Source organism: Pezoporus flaviventris, unplaced genomic scaffold (genome assembly GCF_033815535.1).
Source record: "Pezoporus flaviventris isolate CSIRO_AGI_PZ_B2104156 unplaced genomic scaffold, CSIRO_AGI_Pfla_v1 ptg000007l, whole genome shotgun sequence".
NCBI lineage: Eukaryota > Metazoa > Chordata > Aves > Psittaciformes > Psittacidae > Pezoporus > Pezoporus flaviventris.
The window spans coordinates 29,755,675-29,774,754 of record NW_026892555.1 but is presented as its reverse complement, the minus strand read 5'-3'; the positions used below and the strand labels follow the sequence as shown (position 1 = coordinate 29,774,754).

At 40.7% G+C, this 19,080-nt stretch overlaps 1 protein-coding gene across 1 annotated transcript in view; it reads left to right on the top strand.

The window, feature by feature from the left end:
• The first annotated feature begins 12,036 nt into the window (after positions 1-12,036).
• Positions 12,037-19,080, top strand: part of PKIA (cAMP-dependent protein kinase inhibitor alpha) — a 44,579-nt gene continuing 37,535 nt past the window's right edge. Inside the window, exon 1 of the mRNA XM_061448250.1 lies at positions 12,037-12,106. The gene's annotated coding sequence lies outside the window, so the exon portion shown is untranslated. The remainder of the gene's footprint in view (positions 12,107-19,080) is intronic.

Here is a 19,080-nt window from a genome sequence, read left to right as displayed (position 1 = left end):
ATATCTATGGCAAAGCTGAAGTGATGCATTTGAAAAAAACATCTCTGAATTATGGAAGACACTTCATTAGCAAAAACAAACATATGGATGATGTGAGGACCTCCTGATTTGCTGTGCCACGAAATAACAATCATATTGTTTTATCAGAAATTCCTTACTTAGAATAAAATCAATTACCTAGTTCTTAAGATTTACTAACTAAAATTAAAAATCTTCATACATAATTGGATGATATAAGCTAAGTAAAATAAAAGAACTTGCTGCATATTCAAGTTTGGTTGCATTTTCCTAAAAATAAAATTGATATAAACCTATTCTGCTACTTAACCATATACTACAAGAGGGAATCTTGCTCATAGCAAAAGTCTCATCAAGAGATACTAATGTGCATTGACAAAAGTGATATAGAACCCACAAAATTTAGGCTTTTATTAGAAGATATTACAGTTCATAATTCTCCTTTTTGTGAAATTTGAGATTACATTGGTTTAGTACATTATAAATTTCCTTGTTAAAAACCAGCTCTCAAAGCCATGACATCTCTCTCAGAATGCCATTTGAACAGCCTTTTATGTCATAAGGAAGAAGAATTCAACAATAGTTTGATAAGTGCTTTCCATCTGGAAATGAAGACCAGATCCACAATATTGTCTTTGATTGCTGCAAAAACAGCAGCTGTTGAAAAATTTGAATTTAAACAGTAATGTAAACAGAATTTAGAGTGAAGGGGAAAAAAATCATCTTCAGATAATCATTAGAGTGGAGAAAAAACACCACCTACTTAACAGAAAATAGTGGCTAAGGCACTCAGAATTCTCAGTTCAATTTCCAGGTTTGTCACAGACTTATCTGACCTTGCTCAAATTTCAGGGTGCTGCAGTTCTCCATTTGTAAAGCAAAAAGGAAAGATTCCTTTTTCCTTTCTTTTATCCCTCTGTGCATTCATGATTCAGACTATATCTGAGATACACATACACACCTACATATACACCCTATGTACACTAATCACTTTGTATAGTTGCATGAGTTGAGTGTCAATTTATGCTTTTTAGTGACGCCAGTGCTGTCAACACCAGTTAGCTGTTTTCCATATTGTAAGACAAAATTACTTTAGGGCTTAAGTAAGCAGACACAAACTCTAGACTGAGCAGGGCTTATGCAAAAGCCAAGGATATCTGTGCTCAGTCTAGGTTTTTCCTGAGTATTCCCAGGTCCTAATTTTAGGTATACAAGGAATTCTAAGCACAATGAGGGAAGATAAGTGGTCTCTGGAGACCCTCTCAGACTTGAGCAAAATTCAGATACTGAGTGTAAGGCAGAATCCAGGACATTGTGGCATCCAGACTTCTCAGAACTCCTCACACTGCAAGAAATTAATCATTCTCACTACCAAAGATTATCAATGTACCTTTACTCTCTGGTGCATATTTTACCTCACTCACATTATGGATATATGGGGGATTTTTACTGCACCTCAGGAAACAAAATTTATAGCTTTGATTCTATAGATTTAACACAGACATTGCCTACTCAGAGTTTTATATGATATGTCAAAGTCTGCCCAACAGAGCTCTTTATCAATGAAGATTGCAACAATAATGGCAAATCTCTTGTTCTATCAATTTTTTCTGTTTCAAAAGTACAGCTAACTACCTAGCTTAATCAGGATTGTTGTAAAATTAACAAAATTGTGCTGCAAAATTAATAATTAACCACCATTAAACATTTAAGGTATAGAAATGTTGCTACTTATCCACTTAATTAATCTATCTTTTATTGCCTTAAGATATCTAGCATACGCTGTTCAAAGGCTGTTTTCAGATGGAGCATGCTCTGCTCCACTGCCATCTAATTCTGTATTACCTCTGGAAGATATTGCCCATGTGGATATTCAAGACTCATTTTATAGAATTTTATCTGTCCAACTGTTCATATCTCTACAATTGCAATGAAATTCCACACATTGTGAAATGTCAGTGTTCCACCTGTTGTACAATTTTATTACCCTGTTTATCACAATAATATCTGAGCTCATTCAAACAGCAACTAAATCTCTTCCCTGTTAAGTTCTTCCCTGGTAATCCTTTCTTTTTTGACTGGACAAAAAGTGTTTGAAGAAGGATTTTGTAGAAGTTGTACCTTCCATTCAGCTCTTACTGAAATTAATGCCATTTTTCCAGACTCTTTTTAATTCCCATACTACAAAACAATATCCCATTAACCTATGGTTGAAAAAGTCATCTCCAAAAAATTGTTTCTTCTTTTTCAAGCTGACACATTTCACTCTAGGAACATAAACAGACCCAAAGAAACCCATACTCACAACATAAGATTGACTTGAAAGTTGTTTTCTTATGGAGTCATTGAGCTTGTGAGTGGGCAGGCACAAGGAGGAGTTACAGAATTTTCCACTATACACTCAGAAGTGAAACAGAAAAATTAACCCAAAAATTACAAGTCAATTACTTTTTACAAAACTATGGTCAGAAGGAAAAGATTCACTAGCATTGATACAGAAACACTATAAAGTACTTGGTTTGAGATTCTTTTTAAGTAGAAAACTCAGACACCCCAACTGCATTAATCAAAACCACTGACCAGCTTTGTGCACAGCACTTATCAGTAATGAGTTTGCTTCTTTTATTCTGTCAGATAAAAAGAAAAAATAAAAAAACATGAAATACACACATCTATACAATTAGAAGAGCTCTCAGGAAACAGGCAGATGTGTTAATTGTTGCAAAAATATTCGTAAGAATGACTGAATCAACCAATGTTGTCCTGACTGCACTGAAATCAGGAATTACACTTGTACAGGAAAGGACAGGAGCAGGAACATTAATGAAAGTATCAGTAGATGGTACCAAAAGAAACAACTGAGAACTGCAAATGCCTTGAAAACCAGAACTGCATATGCTTAACTGCCACCTACTCATCAACTTTAAAAAAACTACAAGCCACCCACAAACTTCTGTTATTTAGAAAACTAAGATTAGCCACCATCCAAAACTGAATGTATTTTCTTTTATTCTGAATTGAAAAATTTTGCCCAAGAATGCTTCACAGAATGGGATACAGAAAGAGAAACAGGAAGCAAAGCTAACATACAACTAATACACACTCTAATAGCTTACATACAATCAAAACAACTATTAAACGAATAAAAAAGTGAATGCTTTCAAAACAACTATTAAACAGAATAAAAAGTGAATGTTTTGTCTAAATTGCTTCAGACAAAGTTTTAGAGGTGCTATTACGGTACTGAGAAATCTGCCTAAAAAACTGAGTCACTGGTTGTGCTAGATGTAGGATTAGGAAAAGATGTATTTTCTCTGGTCAGACAGACAGGGGTATCAAGTTTCTTAGCCGGTGTTAACTGGTTTTGGCATTAAATGATAACTGAAAGTATACAGGATCACTGTGGCACATTTTGGCTGTGAAACTCTTTGCTTCTGCAAAGGCACCAGGTTTTAACAGCTCTCACGGTCTTTGCATCTCTCTTTTCCTGTTATGCACTCAAACATTTGGTAGCTATTTTTTAAATTTATTTTTTGAATTAAAGATCTTACCTGTGTTGCAAGACGCTCTCTGCTGCATTGCAAAATAAAGAGTGGAGAGATGAACCTTTTTAAAAGCTTGGACATAAGAATAAGCACCTGGACTCACTGACTCCAGTCTTAAATGGGTTCTTCCACTAACAAACAGGTGTAAGGGCAGAAATCTGGAAGGAGATCAGGACTGAAACTTTGCAAAATTTTAAATCTGTATCAATGACAGTCAAAGCAATGCAGACTGTACACTGAATGCTAAATATGACTGCAGGCTGAAATCCTGGGAGTTATTTAGTAAGGCAGAAAGACATCAAAGTAAAAATTAAATGAAGACACTGAACACAAATATATACTAAGAATATCCTATCCATTACAGGAGTTATTGGACCACTTCGGGCTGGACCCTTCTATTCTTGATTATAACTTTACAATTTTAACCATTTGATCTGCAAGTTTCAGAACTGTATGAGCTTCAAAATGTACTCTAATGTCAGAATTCTTTTTTCCAAAAATTGTCAGGGTAACTCCAACCAGAATAAAAATAAATCTGATGAGCCTCTCTTTAGTCCACATGCTTTGGATGAAGAACTAAATTAATTGTTCAGATTCAAACATACCCTGAAAACATGCTTAGAGAGAATTGGGGAGTTTTAGCAAAAACCACTTTTGAAAGCCCACTCTCACAAAGCATGCTTCAGAGCACACCCAGTAGAACTTTTAATTAACTGCTTAGCCTGCTGCTAGCCTGGGAAGTTTCCACCTCTTTTGTGCTGACAGCCAACTCCATCTATCTGGCACCATACTGCATGGAAAAGGAAGATACGAAGTTCAAATACAAAGGAGATATGAGCAGGGAAAGGGTTCTGCTAAGAGTACACTGGCTCAGGCTTTTCAGAAAGAGATTAAGGGATATGGTGACACACCAAAATGACACTTGGCAGTTGTGAAGACAAAGTAAGATTGAACTACAGAGCCTCTAGTTACTTGTTCCACCATATATTAGGAAGTGGAAAATCCTACGATCTAGAAAATTTGCTATGCTGAATGCTAGGCAGAAAGAAGGAAGAATGACTAACATCTGTGGGGTCTGTGGGGACTGGCACAAGAAACCTGAAGACAGGAATTAGACTGAGGATCCAAGAGGATGAAAAGGTGGAGTTAGAAGAAGGCATGAATAAGATATGTCAAGATTCTCATGTTTTTGCTTTGCCATTGCTGACAAATACTTGTGGAATCAAGAGGTGAAGTACTACATCTCACTTTAATATCACAGAATCATAGAATGGATTGGTTGGAATGGGCCTTTCTGGATCATTTAATCCACACTCCCTGCCATGGTCAGGGACAACTTTTACTAGATCACTATTTAGCCATTCACAGAAGTAAACATACTGAAGACCTTTGTAGGTGTCAGAATTGTTACATGGCAGTTTTGGTTTGGTTTTTTTTTTTCTTTAAAAAGAACATATTCCATATACTACATCTAAAAATCTGAAAAAATTAAGGTTGACAAGTCAGCACTCAGAAAACATTATGGCTAATGCCAGAATTGAAAATGCTAGTACAATCTTAATTTCCCCCCTTATGGCATATGCGTTATAACAGCATTATATTCCTATAAGCTACTTTTCCCACTTGGAAGGTTGCCTTATATTGCAATGCTAGTAATGTATTTTTAAGCACAGAAAATGCCACTATAGGACTATTACTCCTACAAAGTTTAGAAAATGTATAAGAAAGCAATGACAATGAAAATGTATAAGGTGACAGTGAAAATGAGAAAATGGAAGCAGATTGCTATTAAAGCGTTAAGAAAATCAGAATCCTTTGTACCAAGACAATGCTGGAAGCCCCAGGGGGGAAAAAAAGTAATACGTCTGTTCCTACTGATGTCAGGAGGCAAAGGGCCAGACACTACCCCTGTATACTTAGGGTAGAACTGGGTGCTGTACATAAAAGTCAAAACACTGTAGTAAAGATACAAGTGCCACAAATTATCATTAATGCACTTTGCAAGTGCCTAACAACATTGTCTAAACAGACAGTCCCTACCTTGAAAACTTAAGTTTCCTTGACTAAGAAAATATGCAACCAGCATTAAGAGAAGGATACTGACACACAATGGCAGATGAAGTCTGCATCGAGTTTGGTTATTCTAAACTGTTTACAACCAAATCATATTACTTAAAAATTCCTGTTGTTGAAGATTAGAAACTAATGTACGGAATGCAGTATGACCTGTTTAATTTTTAATTCATAGTATTTTGATAGTTATCAAGTAATCAGCAGGACTTTACTTAAATAATTATTCCTTCCCAAATTGTTTAGAAATTATTGCAAACACGTATCACTACTTTGAATATATTTCCTTGATGATGGTTTTAATTATAGAAAGTCTATTTGGGTATCGGTGGCATTGTAGTTCCTCTTGCAGTGCTCTTTATCATCATACTACTTTTGGGTCACTATTTCTGTCACAAATATTACACCTTATAAATACAACCGACTGAAAAAAATGTGTTCATTTACTTAATTTAGAATCACAGAATCACAGAATACTTAGGGTTGGAAAGGACCTTAAGATCATCTAGGTCCAACCCCCTGACATCGGCAGGGACACCTCACACCAAACCATGTCACCCAAGGCTTCGTCCAACCTGGTCTTGAACACTGCCAGGGATGAAGCATTCACAACCACCCTGGGCAACCTATTCCAGTGCCTCACCACCCTCACAGGAAAGAATTTCCTCCTTATATCCAATCTAAACTTCCCCTGTTAAAGTTTTAACCAGTTACCCCTTGTCCTGTCACTACAGTCCCTAATGAAGAGTCCCTTCCCAGCACCCCTATAGGCCCCCTTCAGATACTGGAAGGCTGCTAGGAGGTCTCCACGCAGCCTTCTCTTCTCCAGGCTGAACAGCCCCAACTTTCTCAGCCTATCTTCATACGGGAGGTGCTCCAGTCCCCTGATCGTCCTCGTGGCCCTTCTCTGGACTTGTTCCAACAGTTCCATGTCCTTTTTATGTTGAGGACACCAGAACTGCACACAATACTCCAAGTGAGGTCTCACAAGAGCAGAGTAGAGGGGCAGGATCACTTCCTTCGACCTGCTGGTCATGCTGCTTTTAATGCAGCCCAGGATTAGGTTGGCTTTCTGGGCTGCGAGCGCACACTGCTGTCGTATGTTCATTTTCTCATCAACCAACACCCCCAAGCCCTTCTAGGCAGGGCTGCTCTGAATCTCTTCTCTGCCCAACCTGTAGCTGTGCCTGGGATTGCTCCCACCCAGGTGTAGGACCTTGCACTTGTTCTGGTTAAACTTCATGAGGTTGGCATCAGCCCACCTCACAAGCGTGTCGAGATCCCTCTGGATGGCATTCCTTCCCTCCAGCGTATCAACTGGACCACACAGCTTGGTGTCATCAGCAAACTTGCTGAGGGTGCACTCAATCCCACTGTCCAAAAACTTACTTGAAGGCAGACCTATACATCACGAGCTATAACAGCAGCAAAAGAACAAAGAAAAAAAGAGTAAGGAATTGAAATAGAGAGACAGCTCAGCCAATTTGCTTTTAAAAAATATCTTCTGGAGCAATCCTTCCAACAGAAAATATTTAAAGTACTGTTTCTTCTTAGTAGAAAGCCTATAGCAATTTTTATTTGGTACATGATTTTTATTTGTGGGACCTGAAATTATTTCATCTAAATGGTTTCAGAGGGATTCAGGTGACATTAACTTATTAAGAGAGATAACTAAGGATTTTTATCATGCATTCTTTCATTGCATTTCAACATCAGTAAGACTGCTTTGATATACAGTAGGAACTGCACCTACTGTATTCTCCATGGGAATTGCAAAATAATGTCCAATATCTTACACTGCACTGCTGCTGACAACTGTTTCTTCTGTCATTTTTTGAATGCTTATGTAAACTTTTTACCTAGATCTGTTACAAAAACTGACAGAATTTTGTAAGAACTGTTTATTCACTGGCTTGCTTTTTTTAAAATGAAGTCTGAAGAAACAAAAAAAGAATACTGTTATTAAAGTGTACATTAGTACTTAGTTTAATACTAAAAGAAAAAAAAAGCTTATGGCAAACTGTAATAAATAAAGTGTTTATAATAATTATATATTGTTCTCCAGGAAACGGCACATTTGCTTGCAGTGCAAAGACTCCAAAAATATTAGAATTTTGGAACACAAGAAAAGAACCTAACACAAGTCCAGAGGAGGTAGGCTATTTAGGCATCAAAAAAAAAAATAATTAAAAAGGGAATTGGAGATCAGAGTTCTTTCTTTTTTATACTCAGTACAACCAATTTTCCTAGTTTCAAGAATACAAAATTTATAGAAGTCTACCATCTGCAGTGGTCCTCACATTTTCTTATGTTCTTGCACTACTTCTGCCTGAGGTACAGTTAATTTTCTTCATAATAGCTAGCAAGGGACTATGTTCTGGATTTGTGCTGAAAACAGTATTGATAGTTCCTGGATTTTTTCATTGCTGCTGAGCAGGGCTTACACAGAGCCAAGTCCTCATATACCGCCCCACCAGTGAGCAGGCTGAGAGTGCACAAGTTGTTGTAAAGGGGGACAGATAGGACAGCTGAACCCAACTGACCAAAGGGATATTCCACACCATATGACATCATGCTCAGCATACAAAGCTGGGGGAAGAAGAAGTGGGGGATGTTTGGACTGATGGTGTTTGTCTTTCGAAGTAGCTGTTCTCTTCCCCATCCCTTTGCATGGGATCGCATGCAAGCAGATGAGTGGGGCTAAGCTGCCTATGTGGGCTAAATCACAACAGTTCTCCATGTAATACATGCCTTCATTAGTCAGACATCTTGTAAATTAGATCTGCTTTTACCAACCCTTGTGGTCTATACAAAATAGTTTTGAGATTTTATATTGTTATTTCTTTCCATTACCTTCAGATGGAGATTTACTCCTCTGACATGAAAACACTGTTAGTTTTAAGTTCACTGTAGAAACGGTAACACCCATTTATATATATTCATTCATTCTCCTTAATTGTTTCTCCTTCACTCCACTCTTTACTCCAGCCAGCAATTATCAGGAAAACTCAATTTGAGGGAGAGAGACTAGCTTTTTCACCCCATGATCACTAAAACAAAGCTCAACTACTTTATTTCAGAATTTCCTTACATTTTTACAAGTGATGCATATTTTACTGTTTATTATTTATTTTCACAATCTAATTTGATTTGAATGTTGACAAATCTCACCTTACCCTTGCTACTTCTAAAGCCACAAATTTCATTTGTTGCTTGACAGCCTACTTCTAGTATCTTGTTAGAACTCACCGCCTCTGCAGTTAAGTCTGGAGTTCTTCCTTATACATTATTCTTCTCATGTTGTTATACATTAACACCTTACACTAACCTTATGCACTGTTCTTCTTATTGTTCTTATTTCTTTAATAAAGAAATGTCCAAGCTTCCCCATATTCAGCTGTTGAACTGATTTCACTAACCATAGCTTACCCTTTTGAAGTTGAAATGCTTAGATTTCAATCAATTTGTATTTATAGTTGCATTTATTTTAAATGGATTGGATCTGTGATTAATAAATTGAATATTACAGTCTCCTAAGTAAAATTTGCTTTCTGAATGTTGCTAAATGATCCACACCTTTATGTTTTTCTAATGAAATCAAATCTGTGTCTCATCCATATGCCCTTCCTTATTTTTTCCTTTTTTTTTTTTTTTAATAGTACTAATTAGTACTCTTGAACCAGGAGAAGTTACTTCTTTTGACTCTGGAATATACTACTAACAAAGAAATACTAATACTACTAATAACAGTAGTAGTAACAATAATAAAGATAGTAGAAATAATAATAATTATTCTTGCTTTTGCTCAGGTCAAGGATTTTCTAGTATGCTAATAATTTGGGGGATTGTGTTAGAAGTGGCTGAACCATGCAGCCCAATAGAACAGAAGCTGCCATGACTCCATTTTCCTAGGTCTAGTCAGTAACAAGTCTGAGCACCTATTCTTAATAGGCATACACACACTGTGTATGTATACATAAATATAATTATGCACATGGCCAACCACACAGATCAACATAGACACAAACACTCAAGCAAACACAGATGGCATGAACAGTCTAATCCTATCATCCTCTCTGGCATGGGTCCTTATGACCTGAGGTGTGACTTGCTGCTGGGACTTACTTCCCATACACACACACAGAGAACAAGGAGCCCCCTCACCAAGTAGAATAGTTAGAAATAGAGTTTGATCAGGCACGGGGCATAGCCAGACAGCATACTGACCAGCAGCCCATTTACACAGGACAAGCCCTACTTACCTCCTCACCCCACTACTTTCCCACACTTGCTCATTTCCGTATCATCTTGATCCTTTCCTTTCCCCGACTTTGGCTCTTGCCCTAAACATCCCACAATAACCCTTGTACAATCCCCAAATGCTCTTCCTATTATGCATCCCATCATGTGTCCTCTAACCCTAGGCTGTAACCCCCTCAATCTGCAACACACAGAGCTTTGTGTTTGGCTGCTAGGTGTGTTGTTCCTCCCACCCTGCCAAGCCTCATGGGGCTGAGGCTCCCTGGGACAGCCCTGGCAGGGGCTGGAAAGTGTCTGCCCTCCTCTGACCTGGTTATTGGGGTTCCCCTGTATGCTCACATGCCCTTGAGTTCCTCTGTGTATGTGGAAATAAACTTTTAATAACCTAACCTAACACACTGTAAACAGCAGCCCAAAATTAGTGCAGCTGTAGAACTGTACAGGTAACAAGGAACCAAATAAGAGACACTGGCACAGTTAAAAGCCCCACCATAACCACAGAATCACAGAATCATTAATGTTGCAAGAGGCCTATGGAGATCATCTAGTCTAACCCCCCTGCCAAGGCAGGGGCACCTAGAGCAGGTTACATAGGAACACGTACAGGAGGATTTTAAATGTCTCTAGAAAGGGAGACTCCACAACCTCCCTGGGTAGCAACCACTATAAAAAGTAAACAGAATGAATTTCCAAAAGGGAACTCAGGCTGCAAGTTTTTATATTTACGTAAGAAAGAAAGATTATTACCTTTATGAGATTCCTCTCCCCATTTCTGCTTTCCTCTACCACTACAGAAAACCATCACATCTATGTCCAGGCTGCTGTGGCAGCTCTTCTCCTGTTTCAGACCTCAGCACCATGGAAACAATTAGCATTTACTGTTCAGGTCTACTGCAAAACCTTGCTGAGGCACATCGCTACCTGGCCAACAGAGCAACGTGCCTTGGAAACACCTGTGTTTTGTGTTTTCCTGGGAGCTCTTCCAGCAGGACATTTCTTGACCAGACACAGCCCTGCCTTGCTTGTGAAACATGAAGAGCTCTGAGGCTACAGTGATTTGGCAACACATGTTATCTACCTGAACTGGCCTGCCTGGCGTTATCGATGCAGCAGCATAGCTGTGCTTGCCCTGCATATGGGATGGGTTCAGGAGATTGTACACTGTGACAGGAATCCAAGCCTTCTTCACGAGCCTGTCAGTTACCGAGCACATGCACAGCACTCTGTAAGTAACAAAAATAGACTTGCTGCCTACTGGTGGTCTTAAAAATACCAGGACGCCCTTGGTAAGGGAGAACTGTGTCCTGGTGACCTTGAACGCTGTGCCTTTCCTCTCTCTCCTCCTAAGCACAGAGCAAGAGCCACTGGCAAAGACACTCCCCCCCCCCCCCCCCCCCTCCCAGGAACAGGTGAAATTTTAGGCGCACAGGCTGCGCAGAGCTTGCGCGCCCTGAGGCCGGGAGAGGAGGCGAAGAGCTGCGCTCCCATACATCAGCACGAGGGATTGTAGCGGATTTTCCTTCAAAATATACACACACACACAAACACTGAGCCCTCCCGGAGGAAGGCTCTCTCTTGGTTCCAGCCCTACAGCGCTGCGGGAGCCAGTCTGTCCCCATTCTCCGCCGCTTAGCGCGGTACGGCCGAGCCGGGTAGGGCCTCGCACCCTCATCACCTGACACAGGGATGGCAGTTGGAACGGGCCCGCTAACGGGAATCCCGAGAGGAAAAACCTGGCGCGGGGCGGAGCGGCCCATCCTGCCGCCGTGCCAGGGGAGGGACTCCGGACCCGCAGCAGCACCGACGAGGAAACCGTGCCGCCCCTCGCAGATCCTCAGGCAGCGGGGTGCGTGTAGAGCCATGGGAATGCTGGCCCCTCTGGTGAGGGTGGAGCGCCAAGGCCTCGCGGCGCTGCAGCGGCCGGGCGGAGGGGCCGTCTCCCCCTCCGCGGCGGGAGCAGAATGCGGCGGCCCGGGTAAGGGGCGGGGAGGATGACTTCATGCCGCCAGAGCGCTGTGAATTTAGGAGCCACAGCTGCTGCTGGCGCGATGTGGGGGTGAGGAGACAGCGCGAGCTCTTGCCGGCTGAGGGGGGGATAGCGCCGGGCACCGCGCTTCACCGAGCCCGGGAACTCCGGCCGCTACTGGCAGCGCTGTAGGACGGACGGAGGAAGGGAGAGAGGGAGGAAGATGCGCTGAGTCGGTCCCTAAAAGGTGAGCGGGAGCTGCCGGAGCCGAGCCGCGGGGGCTGGTGGCGTGCGCTGCGGCGCTGCCCGGTTGGAGAGCCGCGGTGCTGCCGCTGGGAGCCTGCCGCGTCGGCCTGCCTGGCTGTCCGCTGCCTGCCTGCCTGCCCGCCCGCCCGCTGTGAGCGCGGGGAAGGCCCCGCCGGGTCGGACTAACGGCTCGGGAAACAGCAGCCGTGCTACGTGTTTGCAGGAAGGGTCTGGAGCTGTGCTGAGGTACGTAGCTTCCTCCTCCTTTCTCCTTTTGTGGCTCCCTCCAGAAGCAGAAAGACTGCCCTCTCAGAAGCGCCAGTGTTGCGTTTTATCTTTTACTGCCAGGGTGCGCGGTCGCTCCGTGCCAGCGCTCTGCTCGGCAGCCCGAGCTGCTTTTCTTGCCCTTGTCAGGAGAGATTCAGTGGCGTGGAGGAGGCATTTTGTTTGTGGTGTGGCACAGGACGGGCGCGGAAGCGGGGAAGGAGTGTGCAGCGCTGCGACAGGTGGAGGGCCGTGCTCCCGCTCTCCTCCCACTCTCTAGTCCGGTGCGCGCTCCTCAGGTGGCGGGAAGACATCTTAGGGCAGAGGGGTTTCAGGGGAGCACAACCAGAGAAGGTTGTCGCCTCATTTATATTCCTGGATTTGGAAATCGCCTCGCTAAAGGGAGTAATGAAGTTGCAGAACCAAAATGGATTCTGTTGACTTTTTCGGGGATTTCTGTCTGTGGTTTTTCCCTTTTTCCGTTTTTATCATCTAGCACGAGGTTTGGGACAAAATAGCAAAATTAAAATGCCTTTGTTTGCGAAATGGAAGAACTAGTGAGCTGGTCTTCCATCATATCACCTGTAGAAGTGGAAAAATGAGTACATGCAGCATTTTAGCTTGGCCATTTACATTGCACATGATTTTGCCATACGTACACAGGTATTGGCATTAGATGAATCTTTTGGATTAGTGTAGAAGGGAAAAAAAATCTGCCTGGCCTATGTTTTTGAGTGTTATGTTGATGATTTTTGGTTTTGTTTTCCCTTTGTTGTGCTCTAAAAAAGGTTGGTCTAAAGAAGGCATTTCAGTGCAGGAGGCCGGGGTTATCGTGCAGAGGCAGATCATTACAATGGGTCCTATCTGCATGTAGTAATGGTTAATGGTTCTATGTGGTTTGGAAGCAAAAACAATGATTGTGCCTCTTGGAAGAAAAGGATAGGATGTTAATCTGTTCTTAATGAAAAAAAAAGAAGCGTATTAGAAGCTGAAGGTTATCTTATTCAATATCTGTATACTTGTATGTTCATCTTAAAAGGTTATCCTGTGTGTTCACAGAGCAGCTTGTACAGCTGTGGGATTCCCATTTGTGGTTGAAGCCTCTGGTCATGGTGCTAAGAGTGATAGGGGCAATATTTAGGGAGGTAACAGGTGGTTGCTTGATCTATTGTCATTTCTGGGATATGCTTAAATACATGTATTTGTGTCAGTACTGTTGCAGGGTACAGAGAGGGCAAATGATGGCAACAGAGATGGGAAATGTGTATAAAAGACAATTGAGGCTTCATAAGGCTGAAACAGAGCATAACTGGTGAATTGTGGTGTCAGAAAATCAGTTCAACAGACAAATCTCTGCTCTGAAGAACAGTCATTAACTATGAGCCCAAATAAACTTTTCCCTTTTAAGCACTCTGTAGCATATCCAATGTATGCATTTCAAGCTAGAAAAAAAAGCCCAAAACCTCATTCCATCAAACCCGTCTTGTTTCATCTACCAAACATTTACTTTGTTCTTGTAAAAGACTTGGGAGTCTGAGTTGTGGTATGTCTACTGCTTCTTCCTTTCTTTTCTAGAAAGAAAAGAGCATGGCTGGCTTGCTCAGCTGCTGTAGTATTGTAGTCATTTGCCCATTTCTCCTCTAATTGCCTTTGGCTGAAGGAAAACAAACAAACAAGACAAAAAAAATCCAAAGCCAAAACAAACAAAAAAACCCAAACATGTAGCTGAGTTCAGATGCTTCTTGGATTAGTCCACCCATTCTATAGAAAGTCCATTTCCTCACTGAAAGGATTGCAAACAGCATAGTATAAGAACTTGCTAATGTTGATGGCAGTTAGCACAATAAGTTTGGTTGTTTGTGCTTCCTTGCAAACCTAAAAAAAAAAAGTGTGTTAAAGACTGTTAGTTAGTATGTTCTAAAACAATGTGGTGTTGGGGATGAAGAAGTATCTGCCCAAGAGCTGTACATTATCACAGATGTGAATGTATGTCTGATTGGTTTGACATGGAAAACTTGAATTGTTTTTGGTTTTATCTTGTGTGTACTGCAAATTCAGGTGGTGTAGTCATGTAAAATGAAAAAGTGCATGTGCCTGTGCCCATATTAAAAATATATATCTAATTATCAGTGTGAATTTAGTTTAGTGGTGCAGCTGATGTAAATCCACTTTCTGCAGACTTCTCTTCCAGAGCTCCTCTTCCTCCTTCTGTTACTGTGACTTCAATACCTCTTTCAAGAAAAGAGAAGCATCTTTATTATGGTTGATCTGAGGCAACAGCCCTGGTGACTGGAAGAACAGCCTGGTTGGCCAGCTGGTGATGCCAGACAGGCTGGGTAGCAGCTGAGATTTAGCTGCCTTTTCCTCAGAGGGTCTGCTATTTTGGAACTCTTTATCTGGGTTAGCTCTTTAAATTTGTAAGAGCTTAATTATCTTTGAGATTTCTAGGCTGCAGTCAGCTTTTGAACTAGCAGGTTCATTTGACCAAATTTATGAGTGAGGGCCAGAGGGGTATGATTGCGGAAAGGCTTGTTTCCTTAGAGCAAACTGGAAACCCCAGTAACCTTGAACACGCTTGCAGTTGCAGAGGTTTTATTTCACTTGTGGCCCTTTCCAAAGGCTGAAACAAAATAGTTTGGGTAATATGTTTTCTATATGAGAATGTTTAGAGCTGGTGCTTCTATGTGCTTTTTGAACTAACTGAAATAACCAGATTCCAGAGCAACCATGTAGTTTTTCAGTTATATTGTTACTAGGCTTTGAGTTGGATCATTTTCCCTAAACTAATAATTCTTTAAAGGAAGGCTTGAGCAGGGTGGGAGTGGATGGATAATACACAGTGAATTTAAAACTGTGTACTTTAGCATGTGCAAACAGTCAAAAGTGTTTTAACAGTAGTGATGCAAATTCTTCCTCTGAAGAACAAATACATTGACACTTTCCAAATGCATGCCCTTTATATGCAGTAGATAACGTTTCTTGGTGAGAAAAAAAATCCATATGAGAAATAAATGTCAGGCGTACTTTTTCTCCTACTACGCAAATGGATTTCATGTTGGACTCTTATTACTGTCAGTAAAAGATCTTTATGTGAGTGGCCAGTCAATTGCAAAGGTAGCAATTGCTAAGGAGAACTGAGAGTTTTATCCATTTATAATAGATTAGTGGTGGGAGCAAGGCAGACATTGAGTATGTTTTCATCTTGAATTCAACCCAGTCAGATAGTCAGCACTTCACAACCCAGGTAGTGTGCACTTGAGTTTAATATCTGAAATATGGAGAGAGAAGTGCGGAGTTTGTGTATGCTTATTGCAAAGGCAAACTGATTCAAGCCTTCCTCTTTAAGAGGACTGCATGTGATGACACAAGCATGAATCCATTTATATGTATTAGTTTCATGATGCATTGAGAGGCTAGTTTCAAGAAAGTCTTCATATTGTATACTCTCACAAAATGAGTCTATTAAAACAACATTGTAAAAGAAAGAATCAGATTGTACAAGAACTCTGTGCTTCCAGTGTATATCCCTGGATATGTGTCTTTAAATATAAACATATCAGAGGAGAAAGTAACATAAAATGGACTCTCATAAGGGAGTTGGTGCAAATGTCCCAGCCAAAGCCAGATCATATAAGTTCATTTTTCTTCCCTTAATTCTTACCGTAGAATGAATAAGCTATAGTAGTATTATTTGTCCTCCCTAACATACTGAAAATAAGCTGCATTTCTGAGCTGGTTGCATTTCTGTGGTGGTAAGATGATTCCAGGGTATCTCTCCTCTTCTTCCGTGGGTGAACCAAGTATAAAATATCAACTTGGCAGAAGAGCTACAGTGGAAGAATTTCTGTGCCAGCCAGTGTCTATTTCTCTCCAGTAGCATTTGTGTTTTTTTTATAACTTTTATTAAAATGAATTTTAAAATTGGCTATGTTACTGTTATTTGGCTTTACAGGACTCATGGGCAATTTAAACTGCCCTGCGTTCAGAAGTGTTTTAAAACAACTGGCTGGTCTTTTCACAATTGTGCATCCCTTTCTGCACTAACGTCCAAATAATTCATCAGATGTAATAGGCAAGTAGGTCTAACTCCAACATACAATATTAGTTTATCTTACTTTAGCTGCGTTTTTTTGTCATATATTTGCTCTTGCAACGATTCCTAAAGACCCAGAGGGATATCAGAAGTTATCTTGGTAGCTGTTTGCTAGCCTGTAAAATGTGCTGCAGCTTTAATGAGATCACATACATCTTAGCATATCTATATAATTATATATATTATATAATATATATATTTGCTAACTATTCACTCATTTGCCTTCTACCACCTACAGAATTTCCACTTACACATATGGTGAGCACATAACTATGGTGAAACGATCTCACCACCTGTTGTTTTAAAATAGCACAGATACTTATTAATGGTCCTTCCATGATACTGTTTATAGTACATGTTAAACCTCACTTAAAATACTGTGGATCATATTGGTAAAGGATATTATTACTTTAGCAGTAGCAGCCTTAAGGTGGTTCCTGTTCAGCATCTCTGCTCATTGATTTTTCATAGGTAGAAGTAAACTTCACAGGAGAGTCAAAGCTGTGATGCTTAATGAGAAAGCTGTTAGTGAATCCCTCACAAGGTGTTCAGTGAAAATGACTGCTGCTACATGTATAGCTGATCAACCTGAAGAACTGCAAAAAGCATGAGTGCACAGATTCTCTACAGAGAGCACAGAAGGCTTGAACTCAGTTAATGTGAACTCCTTCAGGCCATGACCCAAAAGCAGAATTGTTACACTGCAAAGCAAGGGAAAGGAAATGATAGCCTTCAACACAAGTATGTCCTAATTTTTATATTTTTTTTCATGGGAAAAATCGGTTCTAAACTGACTAAACCAAATTTAGGTAACCAAATGTTCCATCAGTTCCCGGTTTTCTTCATACAATCTAATGAGTGACTTGGATTCTCAGCTTTACTTTTAAAGAATTTCTAGAGTTCTGTCTAATAATTCTGTTCTGGAACTTTCCAAAGTTGCCTTTGATAGATTAATTTATTCATTAATAATTTATTGGAGATTTGGATAAGGCTGAGGTTCTTGACTTCTTTTCCTCAGTCTTCACTGGCAAATGCTCTGATCACACCACCCAAGTCTTGGAAGGCAGACGCAGGGACTGAGAATGAAGACCTTAGGGCCGCTGTAGGAGAGGATCTGGATCGAGACAATCTTAAGAACCTGAGCATACACAAGTCCATGGGACCTGATGAAATCCATCCGTGGGTCCTGAAGGAGCTGGCGAATCAAGTTGCTAAATCGCTGTCTATCATATTTGAAAAATCATGCCAGTCAGGTGAAGTTCCTGAAGACTGGAAAAAGGGTAATCCCCATTTTCAAGACGGAGAAAATGGATGACCCGGGGAACTACAACCAGCCAGTCTCACCTCTGTGCCTGGCAAAATCTTGGAGCAGATTCTCCTGGAAGGCATGCTAAGGCACATGATAAATGACAAGGTGGGTGATGACAGAGAGCATGGCTTCACTAAGGGGAAATCCTTCCTGACCAATTTGGTGGCCTTCTATGATGGGGCTGCAGAACTGATGGACAGGGGTAGAGCAGCTGACGTCATCCACCTGGACTTGTGCAAAGTGTTCGACACTGTCCTGCATGCCATCCTTGTCTCTAAATTGGAGAGACATCAATTTGATGGATGGACCACTCGGTGGATAAGGAACTGGCTGGATGGCTGCACTCAAAGAGTTGTGGTCAATGGCTCAATGTCCGGCTGGAGACCAGTAACGAGTGGTGTCTCTCAGGGATGGGTGTTGGGAACAGTCTTGTTCAGCATCTTTGTCAGTGACATGGACAGTGGGATTGAGTGTGCCCCCAGCAAGTTTGCTGATGACACCAAGCTGTGTGGCTTGGTTGATACGCTTGGGTTGGTACGCTTGGGAGCCTTGGGTGAGATGGTTTAGTGTGAGGTGTCCCTGCCCATGGCAGGGGGGTTGAAACTAGATAATTTTAAGGTCCTTTCTCATGCTAACTATTCTATGGTTCTATAATTCTATTTTGTCTAACCTAATTAAAGTAGGAATTAAGATTGTATTTCTACTTTGAAATCATCTGTCCACAAGTGTACCAAGAGAATTTCTTGATGTTAAGTGGCAGTTCGCTATCATTGTCACGTAAGTGAGATGTCAGTTTAAAAGGGCAGTCAGGATAAACACTCTGCTACTCTAAACTTCCCAAGGTGCTTGCTTTAAGGCATAGAAATTTCTTGATATCTGCATTTTCCTAGTAAGTTCTGAGAAAATACTGCTATACACTGTTAAAAAAAAAAAAGGACACATTTTCATGTTTTTATAATGTAAGTTTTACCAAAAGCTCTTTGGAAATATTAGGGTGGGTGTCTCTCTTTTGGGTTTTTTTGCTTGGTTTTTTTTTTCTGTTTGTTTGTTTTTATTAAATACATATGAAGACTTTATTTTGTTCCCTGTGCTGCATGACAGATGGCATTGCTTGGGTTTAGTACAGCTAGTAAATAAAAAAATAGGTGTTAACAGTAGAATGGTAGCTGTCAAATATCCATTCAAAGTGTATAGAATGGACAAACCCCTTTTCTTGTTCAGCAGAGCTGTGTGGCATATTGTAGACATAGCCTGTAAGAATATAAATCAGTTATTAAAATCAGACCACTTGCAAAATTCCAGGAAAGGA